Source organism: Rhineura floridana, chromosome 13 (assembly GCF_030035675.1).
Source record: "Rhineura floridana isolate rRhiFlo1 chromosome 13, rRhiFlo1.hap2, whole genome shotgun sequence".
NCBI classification, from domain to species: Eukaryota; Metazoa; Chordata; class Lepidosauria; order Squamata; family Rhineuridae; genus Rhineura; species Rhineura floridana.
The window spans coordinates 24,795,638-24,817,037 of NC_084492.1; the positions used below are offsets into that span (position 1 = coordinate 24,795,638).

Sequence of the window (21,400 nt, forward strand, 5' to 3'; positions counted from 1 at the left end):
TAGTTTCCCCCAAAAGAATCCTGGGAGCTACACAAGGCTGGCACCTGATTGCAGCAGTGGCGCTGCTGCAGCACTACCACCACCGCTACGGGTGGGGGGACGCTTAAATAGGCCCAGCTGCATCAGCACATTAGCATGCTGTGTGCGCATGCCTACCATCACCCAAGATGCTGGCATGGATCACAGATCACAGAGCAGGAGCTACACCCACCCAACCCCAGCCAGAGGGGCCCTCGGCCAGTGCCCAACCTTGCCACCCCCCTGGCCTGGGCCTGGATCTATAGTTTGTTAAGCATTGTGAGAATTGTTCAAAGGTTCCATTCCCCTCACAGAGAAACAATTCCCAGAATTCCCTGGAAAGAGAGCTTGATTGTTACAGCACCACTCATAGACACCATGGAGCAAAACTAAAGGCGCATAGGATACTTACCCACCTACCTCCATGAACAGTTTTAAGCGAATGATTTCCCCCACCTATCTGAACTGTTGCCTTCATTTTTCACAGAAAAAAATTGGCCATAATTCTGTTAACTGTGTCACTCAAAGGCCACACTTGATCCCCTTCCCATATTCCTCTTTACCCCTTGCACGAAAGTTTCAAGCACGTTACACCAATTATTTTCAGCAGACTCTATATATGTACAAATTGCTGAACTTTCCACTCTCTTCAGCACAGCCAGCTGGATAGGAGATGTTCAAGTGATGAGGACTAGAAAAGATATATATTATGAAGAGGGGGATGTTCAGTAAAAGTTGCAAATATATCTTACCTTAGCAGCTTAACTGCATACTTGTTTTAAGGACTGTCAGTCTGGTTAGAAATCACTCAGTGAAAGGAAGCAGCTGAGCCTGGCACTGACAGATTGCCAAAGGGGTGTCCCACTTTCCTATCGCAAAAGGGGAAAAAAAGAAAGAAAAGAGATGATGTAAAGTGAAATGTAACAAATTCACCAAATCACAGCAATATGCAGAGGTCAAGGAAATTCAACTGAAAAGGTTAAAGATGAAATCAAATCTGGTGTATGAGAATGAAAATCTATCCCAAAGCAAGGCCGATGGTGACGTGTTGAAGACAAGAAGCTAAATACTGCAGAGCGCTGGGATCTTTCATTTTCATCAGATCAATAAAAGCTTATATTTATCAGGATTCCAAGCAGCTGCCACTTCTGACAACCTCCACTTTATTTTCTCCCTCCTTGTGCTAGATCAGGGCAAAGAGGAGCAAAAAAGCAGCTTTTAATGCTATTTACACCTGAAGTCACAATTCCATTAAGAGGGCCTGTTTTGTTAAAGAAACAGGGACTGATATTATTATATTGGCAGGAGCTGGGAACTCTCTTTGTTCTTCTCTCTATGTTTCCCCCTCCCCTTTGCAATCCAGACCCAGCAAGAAGATTTTCTGACATTAAGTGCACTTTTTTGTTCAAACTTACCATTTACAAAGAGAGGAAAGGCTTGCTGCTAAAACAGTTACTACTCTAATCATCTGTACAACAATATTTGCTATCAGGCATTCTAAATAGATTATCACCAGTCCATCTGTGTCATTATTGATTTATAAGGCTTTAAGCGGCTTTAAAATGGAAGCTTTCCCACTAAGGGGTTTCTTGTATAAATCAGAGCCGTACTCAAATGTAGCAGCCATCACTCAAGAAAACTGTATATTTCCCCCCCTAAATCATAACAAGAAGGAGAAAATGATAAATTGCTTGTAATATACTGATCCAAACTGATATGCAAATCTTGTTTTTTAAATATATGACTTGAGTAAAAAGAGGCATCATTAACATATGAATGCTATATGCAAATGATAGTGACAGAGCAGATGTTGGTGCATGTAATTGACCTATATTGAGAATTGCATCAGAACCCTTAACTCTATTAATTCACTACCCGGTAACTAGATATTGTCCAAAAAGTATATTCTTTGAAACCATACACTGGAAGTAAATCTGACAGGGTTCCAAGGATGCTGGAACAAGGTCACTGTCACCCGTATTTTGCTGTCATCTGCATTCTGCTCCTTATGGATGACATCATCAAGTGCCTGTGTAAATCGATCACTTAATAGCATTTAGAAAATACTGCAGAAGGGAACAGGTTCGGGGGAGAAATGCCCCAGTTTTATTCTTTTTCTTGGCAGAAATGTCATACCTCTTAAAACTGAGGATTTTTGCATGACTGCACTGTGAAACACACAGATGCCATTTTATCCCCTGTCTTTATTTCCCCCCTTCTTCTCAGAATGACATTAAATTGTATTAAATAGCCTTTTGTCCACAGGGCACAGACCACCCTGTATATGATAATGTATTAATGCCCCACGTTCTAACCACTGAGCTGAAACATTCTGAGACTTAGAGGAGAAGTATGAAGCCCCATTGTGTGTATTGCCTGCTAACAACTGTGACACATACTAATAGAAACATACTTAATAAATTACTGCTTTCAGGTCTACCAAGTTGACATTTCTCTGCAAGGGACAATTTTATATTTGTGGCACAGAACAAAATTGCTTCATATGAAGCTACTGTGGATTAGCATAAAAATTAACACTTAAATTTCAGCTTATTTTCTACCCTCTCCTCCTGCCACAACAATCAATTCCTCTTATAAATCTGATTAGATTTTATGATGCTTATTATTCAGAGCATGTCTCAACACAGCATTCACAGGCTTGAAGACTATTTGTTTAAACAGGGAAAAAAGCAGCAGATAAATCTATAGGTATTTTTTATTACCTCATTCCCAACCAGTTTCTTTCTCATATTGTAACATCAGTAATTGATTGCACACATTAATTAACATGTAAGGTAGAAATTCTGCATTATGCATGATTTATTTTCCTATCTAGTTAGTAGCATTGTCTGCTGACCTTGTGCTTCTAGGACATTGGACTCGATTTGGGTCCACACATAAATGCCAATGTTCATTCCCCCGAAAGTTATTAATGTCAGATGTGAAATGAGATTTTTGATTTCACCTGCTTACTAAACCACAAAAGCTGTTTTGAATGAGGCAGGCTTAAAAACACAGAAATCTGAAAATGATCAATTGCTGTATCTGATAGCACGCAACTATGTTCATTAGATGTAATTTAGCAGGAGAGAATGGCTCTGCTTTTATAACAAGCCCAGGTCAAAAATGGCTGTTAATTAAACAAGTCATGAAAAATGGGCATTGAACATAAAATGTCCACCAGACATCCCACGTTGTGATTATAGGAACCTGACCTGACAGAATGCCAAGTGGTTACATATATATAAACTAAAAGTGAAATTGAAAAAAGCTTCCCAATAATTTAATATTTTATGATGAGATTACATACATGCACGCACGCGCACACACACACACCAAAGCTTCACACAAGCGCTGATGTGCATATGCAGATCCTGCATTAGCAACAGGGACACATGAGCAGAACTCTCCCCAACACTGAAGTGGATTGGGAAACCCTTCCTCCTGTGGGAGCTCTAAGCATTGATTGAATGGATGCTTGTAGAATAAAACCTAGAGACCACAATATAGATCTGGATCTAGTCACTGTTACATGTGCCGTAGTCACATTCAGATTAGATTACTTCATTGTGCTCTGCTTGGGGCTGCTTTTAAAGATTGTTTGGAAATGTCCAATAGTGAAGAACCCAGCAGCCTCTGTGCTGAATGGTGCTCACTGCTTTGATGTCACATACCAGTATTACATTATCTTCACTGATTGCTGATCCATTGATTGCCCAGAGGAAGCACACCATGGGAAGGGGGACAAGAGAGGATACAAGTTTGCATAAACTTGCATATGGTAATTTATATGCATAGATGCACATCTAGAAACAATAATTATAATTTAAATAGCAATTCAATACATCTTACCATAGTAGGAAAGACTGTGACCTGTGCTGCTATTCAGTCTGCTGTTCAGGTATTAATTGTTGATGGACAATTTCAAGGCTCTGTTCTTAGAAGATCTAAGTGATAGAACACTTGCTTTGCATGAAGAAAACCCCAGGTTCAATCCTCACTATCTCCAGATAGGACTGGGAGAGACTCCATCTGAACTCCTGAGCCTCTGCTAGTTAGTGCATACAGTATTGAACTAGATGGACCAATGGTCTGCCTCAGAAGAAGGTAGTTTCCTTTGTTTCATATATATCTATCTTTTAACCAGACTTGGATCTGACAGTTCTTCAGACAGAGGACTCCTTAAAATAGAGGACTGCTCTATGTAAAATGGAATGCATGGGCACCCTGGAGACAACTGGTTATTATTATTAGTGTGGTGGCAACTACTCTCTGGAATTTCGTCCCCTTAAATATTAGACAGGCACAATCTCTGTTACTTTTCGGTGCCTATTGAAGACCTTCCTCTTTCAACAAGCCTTTTAAGTAGAGACCTTATTCCAGTCTGTGTCTGTGTTGGAATTGCTTTTTAATGTTTTTAAACCTTCTTTTCTTTAAAAAAAATGTTTTCAACCTTTTTTTTAAAAAAAAATGTTTTTAAATATGTTTTAAGTGTGAAATAATAAATAAATAAATAAATGATACATTTTCTGATCAGGGCTTTCTGACCATCATCCAAAGAAGATTTGAACCTGAAATCGCCATATGCAAGCACAACTCTGTAGCCACCACTCCTCATTAAATGCATCTCAGCAATGTGTCTTGAGAGTTTATTATTCTTCAATGAATTTATGCATCACCTTTCATCTAAAGTTCAAGGCAAAATATAATCAAACAATAAAAACCACAAAACTGAGCTTTAAAAACAATGCAGATAAACACCCAACACAGAGACAGGGGAAAATGTTTTTCATCCAGATGGAAAAGCTTGTTGAACCAAAAATGTCTTCTGTTGCTTTCAAAATGTGCAATACTGGGCACCTGTCTTATCTCAACAGAAGGTGTTACACAGAACAGGGGCAGCAACACAGAAGGCCCTTTTCTGAATTACTGTGTAATATTTTAAGGACTTCAAAGAGAGACTCTCCTGCAGAATATAATGACCAATTGGGTACATAAGGGATAAGGCAGTTTCTCGAGCTGTAGAGAACTTTATATGTTAGTGGCAAAACCTTGAACTTGGCCATAGAGCAGACTGGCAGTCAGATCCCACAGACAAGGTGTTATACCCTGATGGCAGTTTGCCCCCACAAGCAGCCTAGCTGCCATCTTCCGCACTAGCCACACCCTCTGGACCAACCTCACGGGTAGTCCCACATAGAACATATTGCATTAATCTAGTGTTAAGGTTACCAATGCATTGACAACAGTGGTCAAGATATTACAGCCCAGGAATAGCTGTAGCTGTCCTACCAGCCAAAGCTGGTTAACAGCCCTCCTGGCCTTGACACCTGCACAGACAGTGACAGAGCTGAATCTAAGAGAGCCCCCAGATTACACATGTCTCCTTCAAGGAGAGTGTAACTAATCCAGGGCAGACAACTGGCTGTCTTCCCGGACTTAGGAATTGTTCACTCACAGAGCCTCCATCTTGCCAAGGTTCAGTTTATAGCTCTCGTCCAGTCTACCACTGCATCCAGACTTCGCAGACACTCCCCAGTTCAGAAGTTACAGAAACACAGAATTTGGTTTCATCACCATACATTTGGCACCTCACTTCAAATTTAATGACCGTTCCCAATGGCGCTATATAGATGTTAAATAGCATTGGATACAATATAGTGTCCTGCTGCAGACCATATCTCAAGAGCCAGGAAAGCCGAGAAGCAGTATCCAATGCTATCTTCTGTAGCCGTCCCTCAAGACTGGAACTACTGCAGAACAGTGCCCCTGAAACCCTTCACCAAGAGACAGTCTAGGAGGATACCACCGTTGATTATATCAAAAGCTGATAAAGCAGCAGGGTCATACTTTCCCTATCCCAATCTTGATAAAAGGCATCCATCAGGGAGACCAAGGCTGATTCAGTCCCAAACCCAGGTCTGAACCCAGATTAGATTGGTTCTAGATAATTAGTTTCCTCAAAGAATGTCTGCAATTGCACCACCACCATGGGTGGCCTAAAGTCCTGAACTTTTCACAAAATCTAACTTCTATTTGAAACTGTTATACATCAGTAGGATCATTAGAGGTGTGTTCAGAATCCCTGATACAAACCAATTTAACATCTTTCATTCTTGAACAAATGCCCATTTTTATTTACACTTACAAAAAGTGGCTGAAAAGTTAGATCAAAAGAGTTAGAACAATATGACCAAAGGCTTAATATCCTTTAGGGATGGCGTGTTTTCCTCAGTCCGTTGCTATATGCATCCCATAGACCAGTGTTATGCAATTAAATTATTGGGAGGGTGGAATAATCTTAAGGGTTCATTCCCTCTGACCTGTTGGTCTGTTGAGAATCAGAAACACGGACATCGTCTTCAATGTTGATCACTTTTAAAAATATGCTTTTAAACTGTGAGTTATTTCCAGACCAAATGTATCCAGCTTTGCCTTCTATCCATTGGGTTGCATTAAAGAGCCATCCGCTATCAGCATTTTTGCATCCATGAAGGTACTTACCAACCACAATAATAATAAAGCAGAATGGTTTAGGTAAAAGAGGCTGAGAATTAGCTCTACATGCTCTGACTTTTAGCTCTTAAAAAGACTTTTTCATCAATAGTGTTTCCAAGGTATGTATTAGAGGGGAGGAATCTTAGCTATACTACTGCTGTTCAAATCAGTGGGAGCTATGCAACCAAAAATGAATGCACTGCTTTAAAGAAAAAACAACCAATACTTATTGCTCACGTACAGTGGACACTTTTCAGACCTAAATATCTTACCCATTTTTGCTGCTGTTTAGTTCCCACAGGAGGATTATTAGTTACTTTTATGGCTTTAATCACTTGCCAAATCTGACATTTAAAAACCAGGTCCCTTCCCCTCCTCCGCCTTTTTAGAAATGATGTTCTGAGGAACTCGGTGTTGTACGAAAAATTGAAACCACAAGAGTAGGCAGCTGTTTTCTTCATTATGAATACTGTCAAGACAACCTTCTACACCAGCCTTCCTGATATGGTATCCTCCAGATGCTTTGAACTGCAACTCCCATTTGTCTCAGCCAGCACGGCCAATAGTCAGGGATGATGGGAGCTGCAGTTCAGCAACATCAGGGGGTCATGGGGGGGAAGGCTGAAATATATCTCACAAGTGAATTAAGTCATCCAGGCCTGTAATTCACATGCTGTATATTAGTGCCATCATCATCAAAGTTGGTTAGAAGTACCCATTTTACGTATTTCTAAAATGGTACACCACTGTGACATAACATGATGGGAGGGGCTCTTAAATACATTTGGGAATACATAGTGCAAATATTGAGTATGTCCTGGAGGATTTTGGGTTTTAACACCTCTGCTGAAAACAACAACAGCAATAACCTTGGAATCCAAGTTTTACAGGACAGGGTAAGCCAATGAATTCAAATGAACAAATTTATAGCAACCATGCAAGTTTCATTGTACTCTGCTGCTTCCCATATTGTTTAGCCGGCAAAATCTAAGAAAACTGAAGTTGCGAGAGGTGTTTCACGTAAGTCCAAAGTAGTGCAAAGATTTGTCTGGGGACCAAATCCTATAGCACTGGCAAAGCTTGGGGGTGGGTGGGCGTGATTTGGTTCCTGGATCAGAGACCGTTGGGAGTCTCTGTAAGCCACCCTAAGCTTTTTCAAGAAAAGATACAAGTAAAATGAATTAACTGCACTATTTAGGTTTATAATTAAATGTGGGACGGAGTCAGTCTACATAACACCAATTTCTTTTCTTCCAAATACCATCTTCTAATTTTCATTTGAAGCAGCTTTTAGACACCAACAGGATTCTAAATTTGGAGGACTTTTGGATATTTTGACCACTAATGCTTCACTAGTTCATCATTCCCAGAGCATATTGAATTTGGAAGGTTTTTCATCAGAAGTGTTTAATAATATATGTGGCTTCCCACCCATTATTTACATATTTTCTTATTGGTCCTACTCTCAGAGAGGTTTTTTCCTAGTCCAACTCCCACTGCAAACTACATCCCACTTATTTTGGAGCAGTTCTATTGAAATCAAAGGTTCTGTTCCAGATGAAGTGGGCTGTGGATTGTGGCCTTTGTGATTTAAAATATAAAGCTACTAATAAATCCTCCAAATCCAGCAGCATAAGATACTCATTACAGAAAACCAAAAATCTGTAGTGATGGTGTTTACATCACCACAATTTTTTATTAAAACAAACAAACCAGACCAAGTGTGTTTGTCATTGGTTTCCAAATAAGCTTCCAATATGACGGTTAAAATTTGATCATAAGCTAGGGGAAAGTTCTTTTTACCCATCTTTTTATTTGGGGAGGGCAAAAGTATTGTTCATATAAGTTTGAAATGTCTCATTGTCTAAAGAGAGGCAATTCATTGTTCACTTTCTTAGACACAAAGGTGCCATTGTCCTCAGTCTTATTCTCTCACACTAAAATATCCTACTGTTCATTTTAAAGAACATAAATGACAACAACAAAAATCCAGCTACTCTATAATCATGGATCTTTATGCTTAGCCAAATTCCCTTTTCAACCATGTTAGCTTCTTGATTCCCATTACCATCTGAATAGTTCTTAAACAAAATGGCTTGTTTGTATGACCAGGAATACCCAAGTTTGTTTCAAAAGCAGCTGGCTCAGGTTTATTGTCCTAAAATAGCTACCCTGTCTACAAGGAATTACAGATTCTTCAGCCACAGACTGTCACTTGCCTTGAGACAGTCTTAGGTCACTGTTTGTACAGAAGGTAGTTGGGGTAGGGCTCAGAGTACCACAGAGCAGTGATAACAGCCCAGGTATAGAGTGTAGATAAAATAACTACTCATCTCCCAATTTTAAAATGTTCTGTTAATTCCCCAGATTTACCAGCTCTTTAAATCTCCTTCAACTAACACCAGCCTCTAGTTTGTCCTTTTGGAACACATAATCAAGTTGGTGACAAAAGTGAGCTCAAGGGTTGTTGTGGCAAGATAAATTAATATGCAAGCTGGCCAACCTCTCACTCTTGATTCTGCTTATATTATTTAGTAGCAGTAGCAGCAGCAGCAGCAGCAGCAGCAATATTAATTAGACTTGTTAGTTGCTTGTTACCAAAAGGTGTCCAAGTGACTTATAACACATTTAAAAACATAAATGTATGCATGATGCCCAGGGCCGGTTCTAAAGGGCAGCCAGGTTGGGCACTGGCCTGAGGGCCCCGGAGCTACAGGAGCCCCTGAGGGGCCCTTCGCTCCCCTTCCGCGATCCACGCCCCCCTCACGCCCCCCACTTACCTGTCAGCCAGCTTTTTAGCATTGCCCTTAATGAAGATGGCGGCCGCAGCTTCCCTAAGGTACTGAAGCCGCTGCCGCCATCTTAGTTCATGGCAGAAATGTGTGCGCATAGCACGCACGTGTGCCATCAACAAAGATGGCAGCGGAGGCTTCATTCCCCTTAGGGAAACCGCAGCCGCCATCTTCATTAAGGGCAATGATAAAGACTAGACAGGTGGGGGGGCCCACGCGCATGTGCATACGCATGCATGCGTGCGCACACCCACCCACCGGGGGGCCAGGGCAAGCTGATGCCCAAGGGCACCCATATGCCTGGAGCCGGCCCTGATGATGCCATTTAACATATACACGCATACACACACACGCACACACACACACACATGCACATCTCCACCAGAAATACCAGCATTGCCTAACTGCTGATGCCACTTAGTCTGACCTAATGACATGGAGTTTCCCACTGTCTATTCTTTTGCAAATCATTTCATGTAAGACTTAATTCTTGTATTCAATAATATTTATGAGGGATTTAGCATTTAAATATCTGGGACAATTGACAGGATCTGATTTTATTCACAGTTCTTGGTATCATATGACCATGGGGAGAGAAGAGTGTATAGCTAATTGTTTTACATATAGAAGGTACTGGATTCTATCCCTGGCAGCTCTAGACAAAGGATCTTAAGTAACGGAGTAAACCAGTTCCTCTGCCTGAGATCTGGAAGAGCCACTGCATGTAAGGCTCAAGAATAGTGGCCCATTGGGACTGTTATGAAGTTGCTTCTCATTTTCTACATCAGGGATAGGAAACTACAGGCCTGGGCCAAATGTGGCCCTCCAGTCCTCTCTGTCTGGCCCTTGGCACCCTCCCCAGGCCACCCACCCTCTCCAGCCACACTTCTCACCAGTCTTGTTGTGCACCTCTATGCTATGCCCTCTGTGATGACAGAAGGATGCTTTCGAGGTGCACCCCATGACCAGAGATTTTATCCATTGCTTCAGGTGCTGTTGAGACTATAGCACACATGCTTCTGTATTGTAATTTTTATAAAGATGAGTGGGACAGACTGTTGCACCCCGTTTTAGAACGGTTTCCCGGTAGATCCGATGCAATCCGTTTGAAGGGATGTTTAGTGAGAATAGTCCTTTTGTGACTTTCAGTGTTGCCAATTTTTAAAATACTGTTATTGATACTTGGGCTAAACTGCTCAAAGATCAACAGATCATGGAGTAACCGGCTTTGTAATGCTTGCTTGATTATCTGTAGCGGTTGATGGATCAACAACCGTTTTTGTGTGGTTTTGTGTGTGTTTTGTACCCTCCTTCTGTGTTTTTGCCTGGTTGGACTAATACCTCTTGCTTGCCTGGATGAAGAGGGATGTGCGAGTGTGAAGGTTCTAGGCTACTGTACAAAGACAAGATCCCCACTGATTGCTCTGCCCACTTTCGCCCTGGGGCCCTGCCCATCACTAGCATGTTGTCCCTGGAAAGGAACAGGGTCTTCAGGCTGAAAAGGCTTCCCCAATCCTGTCCTACATAAAGTGTCCACTAACCTACTACAGAGTGAGGGCTTTAGGAACAACAATCAAAAAGCAAACAAATGAAGTAAACAAAATGAAATGCATCAATCCCTCGTATATGCGATTTCATCTAGAAAACAGCTTGCTCCAATTCATAGCCTTGTTAGCAGCCATGACATAAAGGTCAAATCAGTATCTTGTTTCTGCTGAGAATGTCATCCCCCACCCTCTTCTTGTACAAAGGAGGTTCAGGAAGATCCCTCCTGACAGGGAGGGCGGTTTTTCCCTGGGGTCAAGTGGGGGGACTCCAGCTGATCACACAGGGGCTGAGCTGGGCTTATAAGCCAGTTCCACCCCTACCTCTCCCTCTTGTGCACTTTGTTGCCACCCACCGTCCCACCCAGTAAGCTGTACAGGCTTTTGCCAGCCACCACTTAGGGGCTGCGTTCAATTTTGTTGGCTTCTGCTTTTAGGGATCCTTCTTGTTTTGCCTTCTTCATATCACTCAAATTCAATTTGCTTTGGAAGGAGCTGGGTACTGGCCTTATGGCATGGAGTTCGGGCAGGTAAGGAAATTGGTGGGTAAACAGGAGCTATACTGAGGCATTTGGGGGTTAAGGGGCACTCTTTAGGGAACTACCGGGGCTTTATGCCTGGGAGGGACTTGGGGGTGCCTTCATGACCTGACTTGTGCATTAGGGTGAACCCCAGTACAGTGGAGCCATGGTGCGCAGGATGTTGCATGCCCAAAGCTCATTTAGGAGGGAGGAATTTTCTTCCCCATCTTTTGCTGGGGAGCCACAGCCTTTGGCTGAAGAACGTGCCCAAGGGGCTGGAGATATACTTCCCTACCAGATAGAGGCCTTCTCCTCACATGCCCATTCAGTTTGAATCTGGCTAATTTGATTTAATTGGGTCTGCAGGATCTCCAAATGTCTGTTATATTTTAATAAATACAACTTTTCCCCAAACTGTTGTCTCATGAGTCTTCTTTGGGGGGGGGGGTGAGGGCAATGGATTCTGGGAACAGAGAGCTCTGATGGGATATATAAATGTGTAGCAGAATCTTCACCACACAGGCATTTCCTATCAGGAATGGAAAGATCTGTCAATTTTGGTTCTCTCAGGTTGTCATTTTTCTAATCTTGGATTTCTTTCTCCACATGTCTGCAACAATTTGTGGGTGTTTTTTTTTAAAAAAAAACCTCATGAAAATTCTTCAGCATTTTAGTGCGAATTTCTTCTACTGAACACATTTTTGTGTCCAGTTTTGACTAATGTTCACATTTTTACGAGCAACGTATTCTAACATGATGATAATGCATTTGTATGTTATTTTCACTAGCATATTCATTTTTATGCACACTTTTTCCTAATATATGCATTCTGTAAGCACTGGATGGGTGCAGAACTTCATCATAAAATTCAGACAAGTGCGAATTTCCAAAGATGGATGTGTTTCAGTTCTCCTATTGTTTCAAAAAGTTTAAAACTGATAGATTTGCTGTTACATGCAAACTGAATCAAATTTCCCCTCCATCCCTACCTGCTATAAATGATCTGTTTGTCTTATGGTTCACAGTGATGAAGAACCATTTGCTAATTATTGTATTTATTCACTCTTGGTCCTCCCAGCACCTGAAGTCTACTTCTTCCATTTTACCAGTGCCTTGTCTAAGGGCTTCAAGGGTGTCACATCCCTTTCAAATCCACCAGGTCATGTTCTCTTCCTTGCAGCTAATAAGCTTCTTTTTGTTGCCATTTTAAGAAAGTAAGAGGGAACTTATTTTTTAAAGGACAGGTCAAGAAAAAATGACATCTGTACTACAACTGCTTCCAGTTTTATTCATATTAGTAAACTGCTGTTGAAAGCAACAAGCCTGGTCTTTGCTGTAGAGAAAAATTACGAGAGCCTTAGATTCTGCTGCCCTTGTTTAAACACTTTGTGACTTTCAACTCATCCTGGGTGATGGTGCAGGTATAGGAAGTTAGGCAAAACCAAGGTCCCTATTTTTACATATATGAGTTAAAACTAGATTAATTAGATGCCAGCAAGGAAAAAATAATGTAAATAAAATAAATTTATGGTTACATGGACGATTTCACAGCCAGCATGGTACAATTTTTAAAACATAAGATTACCACTAAAATGGTTCCATTCAAGATCAGGAAAGATAAACACTTTTTTGATTAAAAATAAAGCGGTAGAGTAATTTGATTATAGTCTGAATCAGATACTACATTCTGGAAGAGAACAATGTCTTTGAAACTGTACAACTCACCGGCTGCATAACCATGATTTGCACATTTAAAAGGATAAATTTAAGGCTATCAATAGTAAATCAATTGTAGGTAGAGCAGATAAAGCTCGCGTAATTCATCATATCACTATATTGAAAACACAAAGAGGACAGAAAGGTAATGGAAGGTTTTGACTTTAATTTGAAATCTGGTTTTAGGTTTTTCAAGGACAACCCTTTCTGCAAAAGTTTAGCATATATATATAAAAATCCATCAGCACATCTGATCCAAATATACTAATGATTTTTATTGGTCAGATCTTGAAAGCAAGGTTTATTTTAATAAGAGTATGCATTAATTAACCCAACATGTACTATCTTTCAACATATCTGGCCAAGTACTTTCATTTATACATGTTTATTGTGAAATGTTTGCATTCCCAACATTTGAAGCCCACACACAGATTATTTCATACTTCTCTTCTAGAGCACTTCACAAAAGTTAAAAGAAGTTATTGTTTTTGATTAATGCATTTAAAAAAAAATGTTCCAAAGACCAGATGCTTAGAAGAAATGCATTCTTCACTAAAACATTGAAGTGGCATTCATATGAAAATGAAGACCTTAAACAGAAGTTAAGCAGGGCTGACTTTTGATCACTTTAGGTTTTCCACAGAGGCTGAACTTTGTCCACTTTTGCACACAATCCACATGAGCTTTTTTAAAAAAAAACCAAAAAACCACATTTTAGCAACTGATTTAACAATCGGTTTATATATATTTGCCCATAGCAGATATGTGGAGTGGTGTGTTACAGATGGGATTTCTAAAGCTGTGGTTGTCATCTTTTGATTAAGAAAAGGAAATGATTTCACTAAAAAGACATTCCCTCTTGTGTTGTTTTGTTTTAACTGAGTTTGTACTTTCCACCAAACTGGACATATTTATTGAGTCTCATAAGTTACTTCACGGTTACCAACATCACTGTAATCTCAACAAACTATCTTTTTTTCTTCCCAATTATCTAAATATCATAACTATAAAATATCTTAAAACATTCTCTGTAGTGTAAACATCTTAGCTACAAAGTCTTAAGTGTAAACAGTATGATGCATCAGAATGATTTTAAGCGATGTTATAAAAACTGCTCTTAAAAACTAAACAAAAATGTAAAGCTTCCATCTGGTTTATGATTTTTCCACTGCAGAACCGCTGCTGTGTGCCAGTTTACTGAACCATGGCTTGCTAAAGAGATTGCTAGGGTCACAGAGAGAGAAAAAACAAAGAGCAAGACTTCAATGCTTAGATTGTTCTCCCCTTTTTCTCTCACATAGGGATGGAAGAATCCTCATCTGATTGGACTAATTGAGCTGATAGTCAAGGGCTTCCTGGTGTCCAACTAGGGATGGAATGTTATGTCCCTTTCTATTCTCTCAGTTTCTCATTTTCCCAGTCTTAAATTCAGCTCTCCACATTTCTGCAGCAATTTTTGAATTTTTTTTTAAATCCTCATGAAAACTCTTCAGCGTTTTAGTGTGAATTTCTCCTAGTAAACACATTTTTGTATGCATTTTGACGAATACAGACATTTTTGCAAGCAGTTCCTCCTAATGTAATGAATTCTTGCATGTTATCTTCACTAATATATTGAGTTTAATGCACGTTCCTCCCTAATATATGCATTTTTGTAAACACTGATTGGTTGGAGAACTGCATCACAACATTTGGATGAGTGCAAACTTTGATGGACGGCTGCATTCTGGTTCTCATGTTGTTTCGAAAGTGCACATTTTGTCAGCTCAGCTTTAAATGTGGATTGAACTGAATATCGCCCCCATCCCTACTCTCATGTCACCCTGGCATGGCTCAGACAGAATTCAGGGTACAAATACAGAAAACACAGAATATATATTTATTTTCTTTTAATGTTTTCAGGTACTCTGTTGGCAGGCTCAGCTTTTGCACAAATATTAACATTTGCAAAAGGTGTCACTTAAGGAATTAGTTCCTTTGAGGTGGTATATCTCTGTTGCCACCAGCAAACTGAAGCTGCTTTATGATTCTTTACAATCTATATACACATGGTTAAATATAGAAATAAAGTGAAGATGGGGAGTGGAGAGAAAGAGAGAAACAACTTCCAGGCTCACTTTCAAAGTCTTTATTTGAGTCTAAGGGAATATTAATTTAGAAATCCTGAGGAGTTTTCCACTGATCCCAAAGACTAAAACAATCCACATAGAATATTTAACTTTTCTACAGGGAGTTGTTAGAAGAAAATGTGATGCTTAAATAGTTTCAGGCAGAGAAATTGATTATCTAATGGCCCGATCCTAAGGCGTGCTGTGCTAGGGAATAAACACATAGGTTGGAGTGAACTGGCTGCTGTGCTTGTGCAAAATCACAAACCATGACACTGTTTCAGGGACATTGCTCAGCACTACAAGCTAATATGCCAGTGCAAACATTTAGGACTGGGTTACAAGGCAAGGATGTTTTCATTCTATTGATGTAAGAGGTTTGGGTTTCAGACCTGGGACTCTGACTATCTGCACCACTGTAATTTGCCAGAAGAGGGAGCTGTTCACCTGTTCTCTGCTGCACTTAGCAGGTGGCCAAAAAGCTACAACACTAGCAGGAGTCAGGTGACACAAGGAACCAATGGGATTCCTCCTGGACCTTTAAAGTCTGTGACTTTGGCACAACTCATTCGTCTGGCAATCTGTTGTAAAGACTAACTGCCCACCAGCCGATTGGCTTGTCTGCTGACTAGCTAACTGGTGTAACTTCTTGCATATTCACTTTTTCCCCCTCTAGGCTGCCAGTTCTGACAGTGGACTCGTGAGGATTCTTCAGTCATAGCTCTCACTTCCAAAATAGTCACATTTAAGGACCTATTCACTAACCATAGGGGCGGTGAGACTATAGAATTCTGTTTGGATGTTGGAAAAGAAGCATTGCTCCCTGCTCCATAAGATAATGGTTGTGCCTGGATATCACAGTAAGCCACAAATAATGGGTCACCATGCACAAGCAAAATTGCACTCAGTTTGCTTCTCCCCACTCTTCCTGACTCCTCCTGGCTTGAGCTAGGAGGAAAACAAACACAATCCCTAGCTTAGCATGACATCCAAATCAGGATCAAGGCTTGTTTTCTCCCAAGAAACCACAGTTTAAAACCAAAGTTCGTTCTTGGCTTACTGACTGGTTTGTTTGGAGCAAAACAAACCATGATCTTTGGTTCAGACATAAGGCTAAGTCAGGAATTATGGTTTGTTTCTTCCCAGCATGAGCTGGGAGGAGTGGGGAGGTGTGAATCGGGCACAATTTCACTCATGCATGGTAAGCCATGGTTTCTGGCTCACTTTGGCATGTGAATGCAGCCAATTTGGTCTCCAAAATCCTTTTAGTATGTTACACTGATTGTGGGGAGAGCTGTGTGCACAAAACGCTCCCCTTCCATGTGTTCAACTGACTGACTGCTCTATGTGCATCACTGTAAAGATGTAGAGCTCATTTCTGGATGGGGTGCTAGCTTCCTATCTAACAAGTGTAGCACATATTTGTTTATGCCTTCCAAGGCACAGCATGGGTGACATTTCATTGAAATTTCATTGAAACTAGTAGTTCTATTGCCTTTAGTGTAAGTGATCGTGTTCTCTCTCTCTCTCTCTCTCTCTCTCTCTCTCCCCCCCCCTCTCACACACACACCTTACTTAAATATGTGTGATCTCATTAGCAAATGCTCTTAATCACAACTTATTTGGAAGTGGGGACTGGCTTGTTTTGGTACCAAGCACATAATGCTGCAATTTCTGTTCAGTTTCCATAGGGTTGTCTCCAGATTTTCTGGAGAGGTTGCACTGTGTATCAAAGGAAGAGTTCATGCAGCAAAAACGTATATCATAAGGTCAGTCTGGTCATGTTTTTTTTTTTCCTTCAAAGAGTAAGAGAAAGCCTACTGCTTTTTTGGGTCACCTTTTTTTCTTTTCAGTTTTTCAGTTTTCCAACATCCAAACAGAATTCTAACAGTTGCAGACTTTTTAAAAGCCAAGAACTGCATCAGAATAATGGTTCTGCTCTCTTTTAACTAAGCATTGAACAATTCTGGGTAAAATTTCTAGAGCTGCCTTCTTCTAGAAGAGGCATAATTGTATCTCTGGAAATATATTTTTTATTTACACATTTCCAAACTGAGAATCAGTGTGGGCCCCCCAGAGTTCTAATAAACTAAGAACACACCAGGTAACCGCCAGTGCAGCACAATGCAATATTTTCTTACCTGGGACATATAGAAAGCTGTTGTCTCAATGGTCTATACACTTGATCAGGAGGCAAGGTCCCATCTATGAAAATCCTGGATCAGACAGGAATTTAAAGCAAGTTGCTTAATCACTCTGCCTCAGTTTTCCCATCTGTGAAAACAGGATAATGATTAAGTAGAACAGAGCATAGATGGCAACTGTTGCTCACTTAATAACCAGATACCAGTTCAGCTGTGCTGGTAGCCATTCTCTGATCACATGCCTTTGAATATTTTCACATGCAACAAGGGCTATTTTATGGCAATGAAACAGAGTACAATGAAAGAAGCAATTGCATCTGACGCTAAATACTTGTTTTGGTACATCACCATCAGGTCAATACAAGATAAGGCCAAAGAGCTTATTGCAGTCCCATCTCCCACCATGGACAGTCCCCATACACCTTTCCTCGCCGCCTTAGAATCATAGAATAGTAGAGTTGGAAGGGGCTTATAAGGCCATCAAGTCGAACCACCTGCTCAATGCAGGAATCCAAATCAAAGCATTCCCGACAGATGGCTGTCCAGCTGCCTCTTGAAGGCCTCCAGTGTCGGAGAGCCCACTACCACTCTAGGTCATTGGTTCCATTTTCGTATGGCTCTAACAGTTAAGAAGTTGTTCCTGATGTCCAGTCGAAATCTGGTTTCCTGCAACTTGATCCCATTATTCCGTGACCAGCACTCTGGGACAATAGAGAAGAGATCCCGGCCCTCCTCTATGTAACAACCTTTCATGCACTTGAAGAGTGCTATCATATCTCCCCTCAGTCTTTTTTTGTGGAAACCCCTGCAACCTGCACAAGCCAGACAAAGCAGTGGGGCAGTGCCCAGTGTTCTGCATTGTTCTGCATTGCTTCTCCTCTCCCTGGATGCAGAGGCATGCAATGGAGCTGGTGCCAATTTTTCAAGCCTTCTTCAACCTGTGCAGCCTGCTTTCTCCTGAGACTCCATAAAGGATCAGTTCATGCAAGACATTTAAAAGTACATATCTAAAAAATGTTATGTGCCAATGAAACATATATACGTTTGGAAGCATATGCTTTAAAAAAAAATGAAATGGACTGCCTTCAAGTCGATCCTGACTTATGGCAACCCTCTGAATAGGGTTTTCATGGTAAGCGGTATTTAGAGGTGATTTACCATTGCCTTCCTCTGAGAGGCAATGACTGGCCCAAGGTCATCCAGTGAGCTTCACGGCTGTATGGGGATTCGAACCCTGGTCTCCCAGGTCATAGTCGAACACCTTAACCACTACACCACACTGGCTCTCACAGTGACATATATAGTGAGGATAAATTTAAATTCCTGCTTTTTAACAAGGGCATTACCGAGAAGAGTAAATGTAAATGTCCTGCGTTCAAGTCGATCCCGACTTATGGCGACCCTATGAAGAGGGTTTTCATGGTAAGCGGTATTCAGAGGGGGTTTACCATTGCCTTCCTCTGAGGCTGAGAGGCAGTGACTGGCCCAGGGTCATCCAGTGAGCTCCGTGGCTGTGTGGGGATCCGAACCCTGGTCTCCCAGGTCGTAGTCCAACACTCTAACCACTACACCACACACATCAAACTGGTACATTAAAGAGTGCAAGGACTGGCTATGGCTCCCTGAAGTATACTCAGGTGTAAACCTGGATTTGCTACTGCTAAGAGGATGGATGTCACTGTGCTGAGTTCAGCATGAAGCAATAGAGATCAGAAGGCAAGGAAGAAGACACAGGGCATAAGAGTAAGAAGGAAGAAAATGGAAGTAATAGGGGAACCTAGGAAGCTGCCTTATGCAGAGTCAAACCACTGGTCCATCTAGCTCAGTGCTGACTACACTGACTGGCAGCGGCTCTTTGGAGTTTCAGGCAGAAGTGTCTCTCTCAGCCTTACCTGGTGATCCCAGGGATTGAACTTGGAACCTTCTGCCTGCAAAGCAGATGCTTGACCTCTGAGCTATGATGCCCTAATGGTCAAACATCTGCTGTGCACGCAGGAGGGTTTGCAGAAACCCTGTAAGTTGGCCATTTGCCACGCTTTACAGAGGACAGTCCTCTATTTGTCCTGTCCAAATCTGGTTTAAAGATAAAGGGACAACCCTTGATGTTGCTCATCAACAGCACCCGGGCAGCTAAGCAGACACACAGGTCGCCTGGTCAGCTTCTTCTCCACTACGATGAGATGCTTTGTATTTCTATTTAAATGATAGAAATTGTTTCTAAATTTGCATCTAAACATATATATAAGCATGTGCAAACATTCTGGTAATCTGTGTCCTCTTTTGATCTCTTTGTTGGGGGGGATGCATTTCCTCTTTTTGTGTGTGTGTGATGCATAAGTGGCCACCTCACCTCTGAGTGGGGAAGCAGTAAGAACGCCCTGACCTAGAACTCCACTTCCTCACCCTCAGCATAAGAGTTCATGGATTCCAATGACAGCTCAGAGTGGGAGGAGGGTTTGCCCTCAGAATATCTCTGCCTCCTCTGGAGTCCTTCCACCAGAGGAGCCGGTGATGTCAGCGCCTCTTCCAGCCTGCAGAGTTTGCATTTGCCTTCCTCAGACTCTATCTCAGAGGCCACTGTAGAGCCTCAGATTCCTCGATGCTGCTAGAGTCACCAACTTCTAAGAACCAGCTGGCCCCTTTCAGATTAAGAAGCTCTACTCATCACAAGTGATGCTAGCTGCTGAGAGGAAGCTGCAGTCCTTTTAAAGCTAAACCTGGATTTGTTGTCTGACTTCCAGACCACTATTCAGGGTGCTATCCACCTTACTTGTTTGCCTTTTGGCCCTTGAACCTTGCTTTGCCTGACTGTGCTTATCTGGACCTAACTTCTCCTTTGTCTGACCTTGCCTTCGTCATCGTTTGCCTGACTTTATTTATTTATTTATTTCTTAAATTTATATCCCGCCCTTCCTCCTAGAAGGAACTTCCTACTAGATCCCAAACTGGTAGTAGTGGTATGTTACCTGGGCTGCGTGCACACCGTATATTTAAAGCACATTGAAAGCACATCCCCCCCCCAGAATCTTGGGAAGTGTATTTTCTTAAAGATTCTGGGAACTGAAGATATGTGAGGAGCAAACTACAGTTCCCAGGATTCTTTGGGGGAGATGGGAGAAATGTCCTTTTTATTCCAGAGATTTTGGATTCTGTGCATAGCACATGAGCCCTCTCAACTTTATCTGGCAGGGACCACTGCCTGGGACAGAACAGAGAGAGGATAATGAATGAAAGATGGGTATGTGTTTTGTCACATGACTTGTACTAAAGCGAGTTTACACACTTTCATTATAGTTCCAGAAGTTTTTCTTTGGGGCCAATCCAGAACTTATTTCACGAGCTGAAAAAGTACCTTCTCCTAATGTACTACACGATCCTTCCTTTTTTATAATGGATTTTAAGGTCAAATTCTTGAACATTTGCTGAAAGCAGATTTCAAACTGCACATTGTATGGCAATCAGCAGTTCACAATCTTGGTTAATTATATGAGCCAAGGAACAAAACAACAGCAACACTTGACAGAACGGATCAAAATGTATATATATGAATATACAATTCAGAATTTGTGCTGTGTTGGTTACTTCTAAGAGCTCTGTGCTATTGTTTGTACTCCTAATTGGATGACTAACTGACCGACACAGCAGAAATTTTGAATTGTATACTCAAGTTGTCATTCAACTTGCTCTTTGCACAGCATTGGATAGCTACATGACACACCCAATCAGAAAAGAGCTGCATGCAATTCACATAGCCAATCATAACACAATAAATTGCAATCTTTCAACAAAATCAAGAAGTATTCACTGGAGAAAAATCTGCAAACGACTGTGAAATGACATTCCTGTGATCTGCTTGTGGCTATGTCACCAAATGAAGAAAAGCAACATTTTAAGTATTTTAGCACTCCAAATAACAGATTCCTGCATATCCTAATTTGGAGGATAGAGCTTCTGGACCTTTATTAATTAGGTAGATGGGAACAATTCAGCAATTTCTGCTTTTCTTAACCCAGCAGGACATATTACAACTGCCAAAAACCACTATTTATTAATGGCACA

At 41.2% G+C, this 21,400-nt stretch overlaps 1 long non-coding RNA gene across 2 annotated transcripts in view; it reads right to left on the reverse strand.

The window, feature by feature from the left end:
- Positions 1–809: 809 nt before the first annotated feature.
- LOC133369409 (uncharacterized) overlaps positions 810–21,400 on the reverse strand; it is a 75,033-nt gene continuing 54,442 nt past the window's right edge. For both annotated transcript variants that reach the window (XR_009758880.1, XR_009758881.1), the window contains exons 2-3: positions 17,339–17,471; positions 810–887 (exon numbers count right to left, since the gene is read on the reverse strand). This is a non-coding gene — a long non-coding RNA (uncharacterized LOC133369409). The remainder of the gene's footprint in view (positions 888–17,338; positions 17,472–21,400) is intronic.